The following is a 13,534-nucleotide window of genomic DNA, read 5'->3' as shown; positions in this document are numbered from 1 at the left end:
TGGGGGGGAGGGGGAGGATATATTTCAGACAGGAAATTGGCACTATCGGTGGCAAAGAACTCAAAACGTCTTCCTCGCAACTAGTCCGTTTGTTTTGGAAACAGACAGCGGACACTGTCGATGACAATTGGAGCAGAGTGAGTGCGGAAACACTTTGGTATTCTTGTCTTGTAAAATAAATAAATAAATAAATAAATAAATAAATTCACTATGCAGGATACCTTCTCTTTATCCAGCAGACGGGGAACCGAAAGTAAACTCTCGGTGGACAACTTCAAGTGATCTGAACTCCCTCGTGGGCATGTTGCTAGCACACGCGGCGCGGGAGTCCCAGGTTGAATTTCCATGGAAAGTTACGTGGTTTGGATATAACGTTAAGCTATAGGTCTACGTCTCATATAGCTTCAGTGTTGAACGGAATGTTAAACTCCAGAAGAACTTAAATCTGGGGCTGAGAGGTAAACTACGCCAAGTCACTTTTTGGCCGAAATTGAGTTACCATATTTTTCTTACTTACATTAGTACAGGGGACACTAGAAAAGTTTTGAGATGTGGCCAATTGGAGCACAGGAGGTGATTTTTTTCGTCAATAAACAATCGACGCAATTCAACAAAATATTGTCTTGAAAACACTTTTTCGCTTCTCCATGTTCATTTGACAAATACCCATACATTTTTACGCATCTATTTTCGCGCATACAGTTACAAACTGCAGTGTTCCCATAAACATCCTTCAACTGGCGATGAGTATAAACACCTTTCTGACAACGTGGTGACAAAAAAAAAAAATCTTATCACATTGTATCTCTTCGGTGAAGTCGGTGGTGAATTATGCCAGGTCACTATTAAAAAAGTATTTGTTTCAAGGGTGAATATGAGGGGACAAACACTTCTTCTTCTTCACCTCAACCATAGGTTAGTAGGCAACATGGAAATTTTAAAAACTTTTCTGTCCCTTGGGAGAGCTGTTTTATATTTTGATAAGATCTCTTCTTCGTTACTGCATCTAGATATTCTATCCTTGGTCTTCCTCTTCCTGGTTTTCCTTCTGCCTTTTCTTCTATCAACACGGTGATCCAATCAGAGTGCCGAATAAGATGACCACGCATGTTGTTACTTCTTTTTCGTATTATCTTCATGATCTGTCGTCATTCATTAGCTTCCTTTAGTACGTCTTCATTCCCTTTCCTTTTGCTCCACGATACCGAAGCATTCTGCGCCAACACCACATTTCAAATGCTTCCAGCTTGGATATTTCAATTTTTTTCAATGTCCACGTCTCTGATCCGTAAATCGCCACACTCCATACCAGAGTCTTAATAAATCGTTTTCAAACGTCCAACGACACATTTCTTGATGTTAGCAGTCCTCTTTTCCTATTGAATGCTTGTTTAGCCTCCGCTATTCTTGAACTTACGTATTCGTTATACGTAGGATATTAGACTTCCTAAATAGGAATACGTCTTAACGTCTCCGATTTTCTCTCCATCTAGCCATACGTTTGCCCTTTCTTCTCCTGCTCTTGTGTACTTTATGACTTTGTTTTTTTTTTCTTATTTATCTTCATTTTGCATCTTTTTCCAGTCGGTCGTTCAAGTTTGAAAGTGTTCCTGCAAGTCCATTTCGTTCTCCGCTATCAGTGCTATGCCATTAGCAAACCTTAGTATGCTGAAAATCTGTCCATTTATTTCACGCCTTTCTCGTTTTTATAAAATTCTTTCATAGCCTCTTCTATATAGACGTTGAACAGGAGAGGTGAAAGCCCACATCCTTGCCTTACTCCTTTACTTATTTTTGATGAACTTATTCTTGCGTTACTCCTTTACTAAAGACGAAGACAGAAGCTTAATATTTTGTTCACTCTGAAGTTAATTCATAAGTATTAATTTTCCTTTATTCGTTTTAGGACTATGGCAAAGCGATATGTAATTTTGATATGCACCTCGTACTATTATATTTTATTCCAGTCTATATTAACTTATCCTCGGGTTCACTTTATTGATTTCCTAATGTGTTGCAGGTGTTAAGACACAGAAGATAGTTCAACGAGAAGAAAGATAAACAAATAAATACTAATACAACAATGCTAATTTTCACCAACTAGATATGCAAATATTATTTCAGACAAAAGAAAGTAAATAAAGAGGGGGAAAAAGAAAAGAAACAAGGACACATGATAACTCGAAGTTCTCAATCTGTTTCGTGAAAATATACGATCTTATAGATTCCAGATATTTTTAGGACCATTACCGTTGTTCACTAGGATTAAAAATATTTTTTGTCGTATATTGTTTATAACAATATTGATTGGTTGTTGAAAAACTCAACATACTGACTTTTTTAAGAATGTGGATAGAAGACGTCTATTTTTTTTTCATTGATGGAATCATAAAGATACCGTCTAACGTAATGAGATTGCGTGAGATTGTTTATAAGTATATTTCAAATAAGAACAGTTATTTAGCTTTGCATGCTATATAGTTATGTTGTTTTTAGTTTGTCCGAGGCTAAGACAGTGTTCGAAGTAGGGGGAAAAAGCAGAGGCGGTATGTTTTATTACGATTTTGACTGGACATACTGGATATCTAAATGCTGAACATACAACGATGGTATGTAGCCTAAAATATTTCACTTATATTTACATAATGAGTTAGAACCATGGGAGAACTTTTCCTAGTTACGGGTGGGGCATGAGAGGTTTTACCCCGCCCCAATTTTCTGTGAATAATAAAAAATATATATCACCTTATTTTGAAATGAAAAATGAAATGAAATCTGTGAGTTTTACGTCCCATGGTTATGCCGGTTAGGCCAAAGGAGACGGTGATGATGAATAATGAATGAAATGGTGGAATGAAGAAAGTGGAAGGAAACAGGAGAACCCCTAGAAAACCCACGCACATGGTGTTTGTCCACCACAAAGTTCACTTGGCGGGGGTTGGGACCGAACCCGGGACCCCAAGCACCAGAGGTGAACGCTCTACCGCTTAGCCACCGCGGCTCCTCACCTTATTTTGTATTATAAAGAAGTATAGATAAAAATACCCTAAAACCGATATTTTTATATTAATTTTTTAAACAATTTCCCGTGGGTAAACTTCCTACTCGACTGAGGTATTCCAGACCCCCGGAAGATTGTTAACCAGTTACTATATTAGAAAGACCCAAAAATACGTTTTAATGAAAGTATATAAGCTCCATCAATTTAATATTCTTAACACACCACACAATAACCGAACACTTAAACAACATAACAGATATTTTGGTTGCATAAACTATACATTTTCTCGTAAATAACAGACTCAGGTAGACATAAAAATAAGTCCCGACGAACTCATAACAATATTTTCCGATTTCAGTTTAAACGAAACGCCTCAATTGCCTTTTGTTCGGATTGAGCCCGTGACTGATTTCTGTAACTATTATCTGCAACCAACACGAGTTCTTCCGCAGGAGCAAGGGGTGAACTTCTTTGTAAACAGTGGCAGATTTATCCCGAGGCCGGGGGCCTAAATCCCCAGTTTTTTTGACGGTCAAAAGTAATTGAAGCTATTATATATTTTTGAAAGTTTATAGTAAACTTATGATATACCTATCATAGGGTCCGGCTGCCTCCCGGAGTTTTTATTTTCTAGATCCACCACTGTTTGTAGAATCTCATTTTAAAAACAAAACATAGGGAAAATGTTGATATTGCCAACTTAGAAATTATTTCAACATAAGAAATATAATATTTGACGTATAGAGCTATTCGTCAATTACTGTGTATATAAATGGATTTATTAAAGATATATTAGCAGTGACGGCATGTCTTGATCACTGAAAAATAAAAGAGGCGGTATGTTTTGATCACTGAGAAACCAGTAACAGTATGGCATATCACCGCATACCGTCTCTCTTCGATCACCGGCGCTAAGGGAAACATAATGAACGAAACGGTGCACTGAAGTAGTGGCGGAAAACACAATAACTTCAATAGAAAGCCACACACGCGGATTTTGCCCACCAAAAAACTTGGCGGGAGCTGAGATCGAACCAGGGACCTCATGCATCAAAGATGAGCTAGCTCATCCACTGAGTCCCCGCTGTCCCTGTACTACTATTTAATATAGGCTAAAATATTAGGTACGTGTTCGACCGTGCTTCATTTCGAACGAAGAGATCATGGCAAACATAATGACGAATCGTATTTTTTCTTTGCTCTTTTCATAGAGCTCCCCGACGTTTTCTTGTCAGACTCATCTCCAAATCAGCAAATTCAATCACCAAGGTTTTCTTTTTAATATGTTCGTATTTTTTTCTTCCTCTTGATGAAAGCAGAAAAAGAAAAAAAACGGAGTAAGTGAATCGAAATAAAGGGTTTCGTGGTCGAGAGCTGAGAACAATGGAACAAAGAGCTTCACATTCTTTGCAGTTGAAGTAGCTACCACTTTCGTCTCTGTTAATTTCCCTAAAGCAACCAATCTCTGTTGGAGAAGGGACGTACGGACACTTGATCAGTATTTTAATGTTATATGACATCATCTTGCTTCGACAAGTATGTTCCAACAAGTTTGGAAGTAAATATTTTGTTAGTCTCTTATAAAATGCTGCTTATAACGTTAAATATAAATAACAAGAATTTTAGGAATGATTAAAAAAAAAGTGGATCAAAAGTTTGCGATTTTGGGGAAGAATTTTAGGAATGATCAAAAACATGCATCAAAAGATTGCGATCTTGACCAATAATTAGTTTTTGGATCAGGGGCTACAAAATTTTTGAACGGCCTCTAAATCGAGCTTTTACGGAATAAGCATATCATACTGAGTTAGGTGATAGTTTGGGTTTGGTTACACTGTATGTAGTTTTCCAGATATAAGGCCAACAAGAAAAATTTTGCCTCAAATGTATTGAATCTTTTTTTGTGTTACAGCTTTGACATTCCTTTCATTACATTGAGCTGATGGATATATTGCTGAAGCTGTAATACAAGTTATTAATACAAAATGTTTGCTTCGGTTAGATTTTGCTCTTTTACTCTTATAAAAGTAGCATTCAGGTCATGTGAGTGTGAAAGATTCTAAATTGCTAATTTCGGGCTTGAACCAACAAGCTGCTGACTACTAGCTGGCAGTGACATCTTCCAACTGGACAACACTCCTTTGAATAAGGCTAGTATTGTGCTGCAGTGATTCGAGGAACACAGTGGAGAATTTGAATTGCTGCTATGGCTTCCTAATGCTCCCAATCTTGAACCAATTGAACACATTGAATGCAAGATTCAAGCTCATCGCGGAATTTACAGAACTTAAGTCACCTACGTATACAGATTTGGAGCGTCATGCTTTTAGCCACCTATCAGGGCCTCATTGGTTCCATCCCAAAGCGCATTTCTACTGTCCTGTGATCCAAAGATGGACATACAAGGTTTTAGGTAGGGCGTCATAGTGCGTTGGCTGGTGAGTGTATAGGAAGAAATAGATCATAAAAATTGATGATACATATATATCAAAAATTATTATTTTTTCCGTTGTAAATCTCTTTTGTACAGGGTGACGCGGAGGAAACACATGTTTTTTTTTTTTTTGGTTTAAAAAAAAACACCTTTAGTATTCGGCGACGAGTCGAGGGTATTGATTTTGAGCGACCATTGCCAGACAGACAATGCAGTCTCAATCGCTATGGAGCGCGTGTTTGCGGTCGAGGAGTTCTTTAGAAACAATGATTCTGTGGTGACAGTTCAGCGTCTTTTCCGTCGAAAGTTTAATGTCGAACGTCGAGATCTCCAATGGGTTACAGCGTTCAGAAGTACTGGATCACTGATGAAAATAAATTTTTTGAGATCATCATGGAAGATGCGATGAAACAAACGACGTGACATACCCAGCGATACACCCTATCGCCTAGCGGATCGTTTCGGACTACCAAGAACTGCCCTTTTCACTCTGTTTACGTTTTCCGGAGTTTGAACTGAACGGGAAAGACCAGGTGGTTTCTTTTTCATCACAGATCCAGTACTTCTAAACGGTGCAACCTAACGAAGTATAGTGTTTAGATCTGAAACTGTACCTTGACGTTCGCCATTAAACTTTCGACGGAAGACATTGAGCCGTGACCACATAATCATTGTTTCTAAGAACTGCTCGACCACGAACACACGATGCTCCACGCTCCAGTGCTCCATAGCGATTGAAACTGCATTGCCTGAGCTGTCTGCCAACAGTCACTCAAAATCAATACTCCTACTCATCGCCAAGTACTAGCAGTTTAAAAATCATGCGTTTTCTCTGCTCCACCCTGTAAATGTGTTTTCAGTTGATGACTTTGTGATTCGATTCCTGGTAACAGACATTTGCTCTCATCTTGTCTTAGTATCGCAGCGTAGCTGAGGAGCTACTTAAGATGTAGTAAACTTCGGTCTTGCAAACTAAAAAAAAAAAATGGCGATAATTAGAATTGCTGACCATCACTGTACACAGAACCACCATAGCCTTAAAGTCACTGCGTTTTTAGTTTGTCTACAGGTTTCTTTGTTTCCTTACTTGCTTCTTCTGAATTCACGTTCTGCGTTTACAGAAAATCTTTCACCAAATTCGAACCTTGAAGCACGCTAACAGTCTGCTCAGTGCTGATCATTCGAGTGCACAGCGACTACTTATATATGACATTTATTCAATTCTCTTCGTAATCTAAAGGTGCATTTTAAATGCTTTGCTTGTTTTCAACTCTTTGTGAAGTCATATAGTTATAGAAAGTGTGATTACCATTTTCGAAATAAAATCTGATTTTATTTTTGTATATTTTTTTCTTGCAGGCTTTTCTAAAATGATATGTTGACACATCATCAAAAAGACAGACACAATGGAACTTCGTCAATTTCTATGTGAATATGTTTAAAGTATCATCACAAGGTAGGTGTCTAACATTTATATATATATGTTAAAATGATCAAAATATTTTGAGTGTACTACGTTCTTTATGAGTAATGGTCTTTTCAAAGCTACAAATGAGAAACGATATGACTTTCATAGCCATAATTACATTGTAGAGTAACAGTAACGTAGCGATTTGTACATGCTGGAGTAAATGAAGTAAAATATTTTGGTGTTAGAGTACGGTTATACCGAAATTTTCTTATTTTATCCTTCCCTTTTGCCCCTTCAACAGGGCGGGAAAAGCAAAACAGACTGTTTTAAATGGAACCTGATGATACCACATGCTGAGTCAAGCTTCATGTCTCCTTTGCTTTTTCGTGGACGTGTTTGTTTGAGGTGATCAGTGGGTGAACAGCTCGCTGATAGCCTACTCACTCTTTCACACACAAATATGTCACGACAATACGTCAGGACTGCTTGACATGGTCTTAGTGTACACAAGAACAGTAAAATGGGGTACTCTTCATTGATGGCTCCCAGTTTAGTGTGGAGAGTGGTTCTCGACGTATTTTAAATCGACGGAAACCAGGGATAATACGTGATGACTGCCAATTTGTGGAACGAAATTGTTATGGCGGTACCGGGTTGTAGTCTGGGGTTGCATCCTGTTACGGACAAGGATATTCCTGCATGTGTTTCCGCAGAGTACTGTGGCCGGTACAATCTATCTGGACGTTATTCTGTAACAATATGCGAAAGTAGTTCGTGCTGTATATGGTAATAAGTTTCTTCTAATGGAAGATGTCATTCCACATAGGGAGCAGATGGTGGAGCAATGCCTGAAACACGAGGATACCACGCATTTGGATTGACTACCGCGCTTCAATTATCTTAGTCCGATTTAGATTGCTACCTGAACTCTACCATCCCGGAATATGGATGAACTCCGATAGGTAAATGTGCAAGACGCATAATCTGCGGCTGGATTGCCTCACTCATAGAAGCACGCTGTACAAGTGTATTGCCGTTCGGGGTGATCACACCTTAACTAAATGTTTCTGGCGATGTTAGACGTAGCTGATGTGCAATCCACGAGCTGAACTTACTCAAGATTAGGTTATGTTATTGAAACATGCAACATAAAAAGAGTCAGGAAGTTTCAGCTAATTCCTTCCAGACACATCGGAACATACCATGTGGTATGCGTAGGATGTTGTCTTCTTGGAATAGGGCTTGGTACCTCTGAAAATGGTATGGCTTCGTGTGTGCAAACGTTTCCACAATGCAACACACCAAGCTCTCTGTTTTTACAGTCGATTTCCATGATCTTCGTCGGAGATAGATGAGCATCGTGTGGATTTCTTCTTACAGAGACATCCTGTAGTAAATTTGGAATAGCAGTCATGTATTGACATTTCATTTGGTATTCCTTATGAAATAATGTACGAGAATATCTTTAGATAGTAATTATTGTATGAAACTCAAGGAAGACGGACCTCTGTTGTCGCCACTATCAACATATTCGTCATATTGGTGTACTAAGTTTTTTTCTGGATATTTGAAACGAAACTAACAAAACTTGATAAGTTTTTAGTTTTATGCTATATGTTTCAATACTCTATGTATTACACTTTTAGCACAACGTTCTAACGAAATGAGGGACATCATTTGTGCTAGCCCTATATTTATAATTTGTGCTCCAAAAGCAAATAGCTTCGTATTGAATTAGATCTAGTAAAAGATCTATTTGTCTACAAAATTCGGTGGCTCTAGATGACTCCTTTCTTTGTGAAGATATAACTAGCCCCCCCATATATATATATATATATATATATATATATATACAGTTTTGTACAGTCAGCGACACAAGTTCTTTCCGTTTGGTGAAATTAGTTTCGTAAATAACTTCAAAATGGAACGACAATTTGAATATAGTTTTCAGTAAATTAAAAAGAATATAGCCTAATTCTCTGTACGTCTCAGCCATATATACCACCGTTATTCCCAAAATAAATTTTAGCAAACGAAAGGAACCTTTGTTGCTGACTGTACAGTAGTAAGGATAAGGATCGTAGTGAAATTTCTTGGAAGTGATGGAGCTACTTAGTAAGTATAATTCTTAATTAATGTTGGAGAATTCTGTGAGTTATTATGAAAATAGAATGGAGATCAAACAGCAACTTTCCTACTCGTTATTTATTTTCGACAGTTTTCGACAGAGCAAGTAAACTTTGCAATATTCAGTAATAATAAAAGAAGAAGTTTTTATTTCAATTTCTACATCTTATTTACTCTTGTAATTATTGATTAATAGGCAGCTCATTAATTCGTTATTTCCAGAATGTTCAATTTGTATTGCATGAATAAATAATGGCGACTTGGACTAAATACAGTGTTCTCGTACAAAGCGCATTAATCGCTGGAAGTGCCTCCTTCGGTGTTCGTACTGTTACAAAGAACCGTTGCTGTTTTTAAAAGATAGCTTGAATAACGGAGCTGTAAGCTTTCGCCTATACGTTTTTAGAAAGTTTAGATTTATTCAAAAACGGCTGTTAATGTGCTTACAGCCTTTCAGATTATATGCAACATAGAATTATTCTTGTTTCCGCAAAAGTGACTGACACTAGGCCTATAGTATTTCTTTTTCTAAAATAATCTCTTTGGATAGTTTAGTATTCTTATATATTATCACGTACTGTAAAATGTTTGCAACCTACTGCAATACGGGGTGGCATAAGTGGTGCAAATTTCAGGGCATATATAAGCCACAGCGGGTCTGGTTTAACGTCATTTCATAGCTGATAGTTGAAATTAGTAGATGGACAAAATGTTTTCGAATTCTTATAATTTGACGTAAGGTGAACATAAATGAATTCTCCGAAAACTGTTCTACATTTTCAATTTTCTTTTTATAAAGGTGTAAATTCAGTGCATCTCCGTGAAGAGATTTGTGATGTTTGTGAAAAAAATACCTTATCAAAATCAAGAGCCAAAAGATGGTTCAGGAACCATGACTAATTTCCAGACGATGTTGCCATTTCATCAATAGTCACTCGTCTGTCTAACAGAACTGTCACGTGCAAGCAATGTTGTTATCATTTGTGGCCGTAGATGGTTGTCCTTCCTCTTGCGTAACAGTTGTGCGACCAATTTTGAATTTTTCAGTCCATTCCTAGACACTCCGTTGCGGCAAGACACTGTTCCTGTATTCTGCGGAAAGTGTTACACACCTTCCGACCGCTGCTTGTTGTTCGTCTTTGGTGCAAACTTCTAATGGAGCGGCCATGATCTATCTGCAACAAAAGGAACACAAATGAAGGAATTAGGATGAAACTTTTACAGCATGCCCAAAACAGCATAATAATAAAATAAACGAGGACACAGATCAGTATGAATATAGGAAATATTATGTCAAAATTGCGGATAATTTTTGACTCACCCTCGTATGTTTAAATGAAAGCTGATGAAATATTAGATATGTAAATTCAATTGAAAACTACAAAACAGGTATTCACTTGAACACTACATTAATCGGTAATCGTAATCGTTATTGTAAAAGTTCGGTTGTATAAATTATGTCTTCTTGTTATGCCGGCAAGATATTTTGAGTTAAACAAATAGTGAAACCTAAAAACATCATCGTTTTCAGAGTTTGGCATATGGTAACATTACTAATAAGTATTCGAGCAACAATATTGGTGTAAATTTTCATAGCACTTGTTTGTTACTATCCAATGAGTTTCCGCAATGAGTGAACATTATCAATGCTGTCTGTGTATACTCAAGCGGAGAAGTAACTTCTAAAACTGCTTCCCCAAACAAATAGAAAGGAATGTTGAAAAAAGCAATCGTTTGGAATATGTTGGTTATGCAAGTATAGTTACTTAAACAGAAGCATTCTATAATTATCGATCATTGAGTGTTGAGTTGCCTGTAGAAATAATTTTATGATGGAAAGCGGGTATTGTTGCTGATCTATTTGAACCTAACTGTATCAGAAGATCCTCTTGTGCATGGAGGTGGAGATGGGGTCGTATAACGGCTTGCCCACTGATTTGGGTTACTAGACTTTTGTTGTTTCTTTCCTGTTGATCGCCACTCACCTAAAGCACCATGCTTTTATGTAAATTCTCTTCTGCTGAATTATCAGGCCTCTGTTTGGTGTAGGTTTTGATTTATCAAGTCGGGAAACGAAATAATCGAGTTTGTATTTCTAACTTCTGTTTTATGCTTCAAGAACGACCGTGGTACAGGTAAATTACGGTATTCTGTAATCATAAATCAAACCATATAAATTAGAGGTTAAAAATACAAAAGTTTAAAAATTGAGCAAAATCTATCAAAATATATCCAAATGTTATAAAGTATCTTACATCAAATCGTTAATTGCATAAATTGAGAATTCACAAGATGATCCACTAAACGGTCAATCTACTCTGGTTACGTGGCCCCGGGTAGCGTAGTCGCCTTCGGTACGAGCGGTCCCAGGTTCGATTCCCGGTTAGAGTACTCGGTCCAAAAAATATAAAAGCTTTTTCAGGCCAACCATTCTGAATGAAGTTTTCCTGGATTTTCCTAATTCACACCAGGCAAATGCCGGGTGGTACCTAACTTATAGGTTCCAGGTCGCTTCCTTCCTTCCTTTTCCCCGGATAGCGTGGAAAGTTGAAATTTGGCATGATTGTAGCCTTCCGGAACTAACCGACAGGAAAATTGCTGAAAGTGGATATTTTTAATTTTTAATGGGTCTAAAAGGGAGGATGAAGAAAATCCCCATGTTATTTAAAGGATCTATTTTTGGACCTATAATCTCTGTTTTAGGCTCTTGAAATTAGAATAAAAACTTGAAATTTGGTATGCTGGTACGTTTTCGTCAGCACTACCAAAGTAAATCAGTGAAAAAAAAAATCCAATCTTAGGGTGATTTTAGGGGGAACTGATAAATCTTTCCCATGTTATTTATTAGGGATGGGCACGAGTCGAGCTAAAACTCGACTCGACTTGAAACTCGAAGCGTATTCGAGTCAAGTTTCGAGTCGAGTCAAAGGTAATTTTCTCGAGTCGAGTTACTGTTTTGAGGTCGAGTTTCGAGTCGAGTCGAGTTTCAAAAATGTATTGCTCGTTTAGCTCGTTTTAATTCGTTTTGAAATCATTGCCTGATTAGATTGGAAAGCGAAAGCTATGAGAAATGTAACCAGTAATGTGGAATACTTTTAGTGTTGTTCACTAGATGATACACTGCACGCATCTCGCCTCGTCTCGATTAACAAGACGACAATCGACTTTTATAACGAGACAGCCTCAAATGTCGTGAGCACAAACATAAGTATATACTGTAGTTCTCACCACCAAGGCTGAGACCTGCACGGTGAAAGTTTTGAGCCGAAGCAGAAGCCCAACCCGTGTAGGGATGTTAACCGGCTTAGCTCGGTTCAACTGAGCGAACAGCTCGAGCCAGCTTGGTTGAGATGAGGCACCGACTCGGCTCAGGTGAGCCATCGTCTCGAGCCGGCTCGATTGGAGTGAGCGATCAGCTCGGTTTGTTTCAGATCGTGTCGGTTTGGGTGGGTGATCTATTGGCTCGGCTCGATAGGGAATAAACTGTGAGCCGAGCCGCTCGAGCCGTTGAGAACGCTAAATCCGGACCAAGCAGTTTTGAACATGTGTGGCCGGTGCCCTCTAACTTTTAACGATTTTTGATTCGAGCCCGGATACTTGCTTCTCCGGAACTCAAACCCAGAACCTCGTGAACGATGTCCTTGCCTCCTAGGCTTCATGACTACCGAGGTCAGCAGGAAATTAGTTTTTAGTATTCAGATAAAACCACCTATCTTTCATGTTTATATACGGTGTTATAATAATAATAATAATAATAATAATAATAATAATAATAATAATAATAATAATAATAATAATAATAATAATAATAATAATAATATCATGTTATAGTAGTAGTAGTATCATTGATAAGAATTATATTGTCTATGTAGGATACTTGAAGAAAGTACTTGAAACTGCACACAGTATTTGGCTCGGCTCGACTCGAAACTCGAGTCAAATTCGAGTCTAGTTGGAGGAAATTTTTCGAGCCGAGTTCTCGAGTCGAGCTCAAAGACGTCTGTTTCGAGTCCAGTCGAGTTTCAATGAAAACTCACTCGTGCCCATCCCTATTATTTATATGGGACTCTTCTAAACCCCAAAATGTTTAGGCACATTCGGCAGGATTAGAATGATGAATTTTAGCATGATTGCAGCCTTCCGGGACTAACCCACAGGAAAATTGCCAAAAGTGAATATTTTTAATTTTTAGGAGGTCTAAAGGGGGATGAAGAAATTCCCCATGTTATTTAAATGGGCGTTTTCTTGGGATACAAAATCTTATCTTTTAAATAGTTTTTAAGGGGTCTAATGGGGGACGAAAAAATCCCCATATTATTTAAATGGACGTTTTCTTGGGATATCCTTGAAATAGTTGAAATAGGAAAAGAAACTAGAAATTCGGTTTAAGAGATGCGATTCCATAGGCCGAGCAAACGTGCGGATGTGGGGTGAAGCCCCTAGCTGAGCAAATTCAGGAAACATGAAGAGCAAATGTACGAAATTCACTGTTGATGCAAAGGGTGGTACATAAGAGATGCGAAGCTGTAGGGCGAGCAAACGCGGTGGTCTGGGGGCTGAG

The 13,534-nt window shown here is 37.9% G+C and overlaps 1 protein-coding gene across 7 annotated transcripts in view; it reads left to right on the top strand.

Annotated features, from left to right (window-relative positions):
• Positions 1–13,534, top strand: part of Ipk1 (Inositol phosphate kinase 1) — a 794,094-nt gene that overhangs the window by 510,303 nt on the left and 270,257 nt on the right. For all 7 annotated transcript variants that reach the window (XM_081761268.1, XM_081761270.1, XM_081761269.1 and 4 more), the window contains one exon: positions 6,795–6,891. The gene's annotated coding sequence lies outside the window, so the exon portion shown is untranslated. The remainder of the gene's footprint in view (positions 1–6,794; positions 6,892–13,534) is intronic.

The sequence above is a fragment of the Thermobia domestica genome, chromosome 6 (genome assembly GCF_964235325.1).
Source record: "Thermobia domestica chromosome 6, izTheDome1.hap1.1, whole genome shotgun sequence".
In the NCBI taxonomy this organism is placed as follows: domain Eukaryota; kingdom Metazoa; phylum Arthropoda; class Insecta; order Zygentoma; family Lepismatidae; genus Thermobia; species Thermobia domestica.
This window is presented reverse-complemented; position numbering and strand designations above follow the sequence as displayed.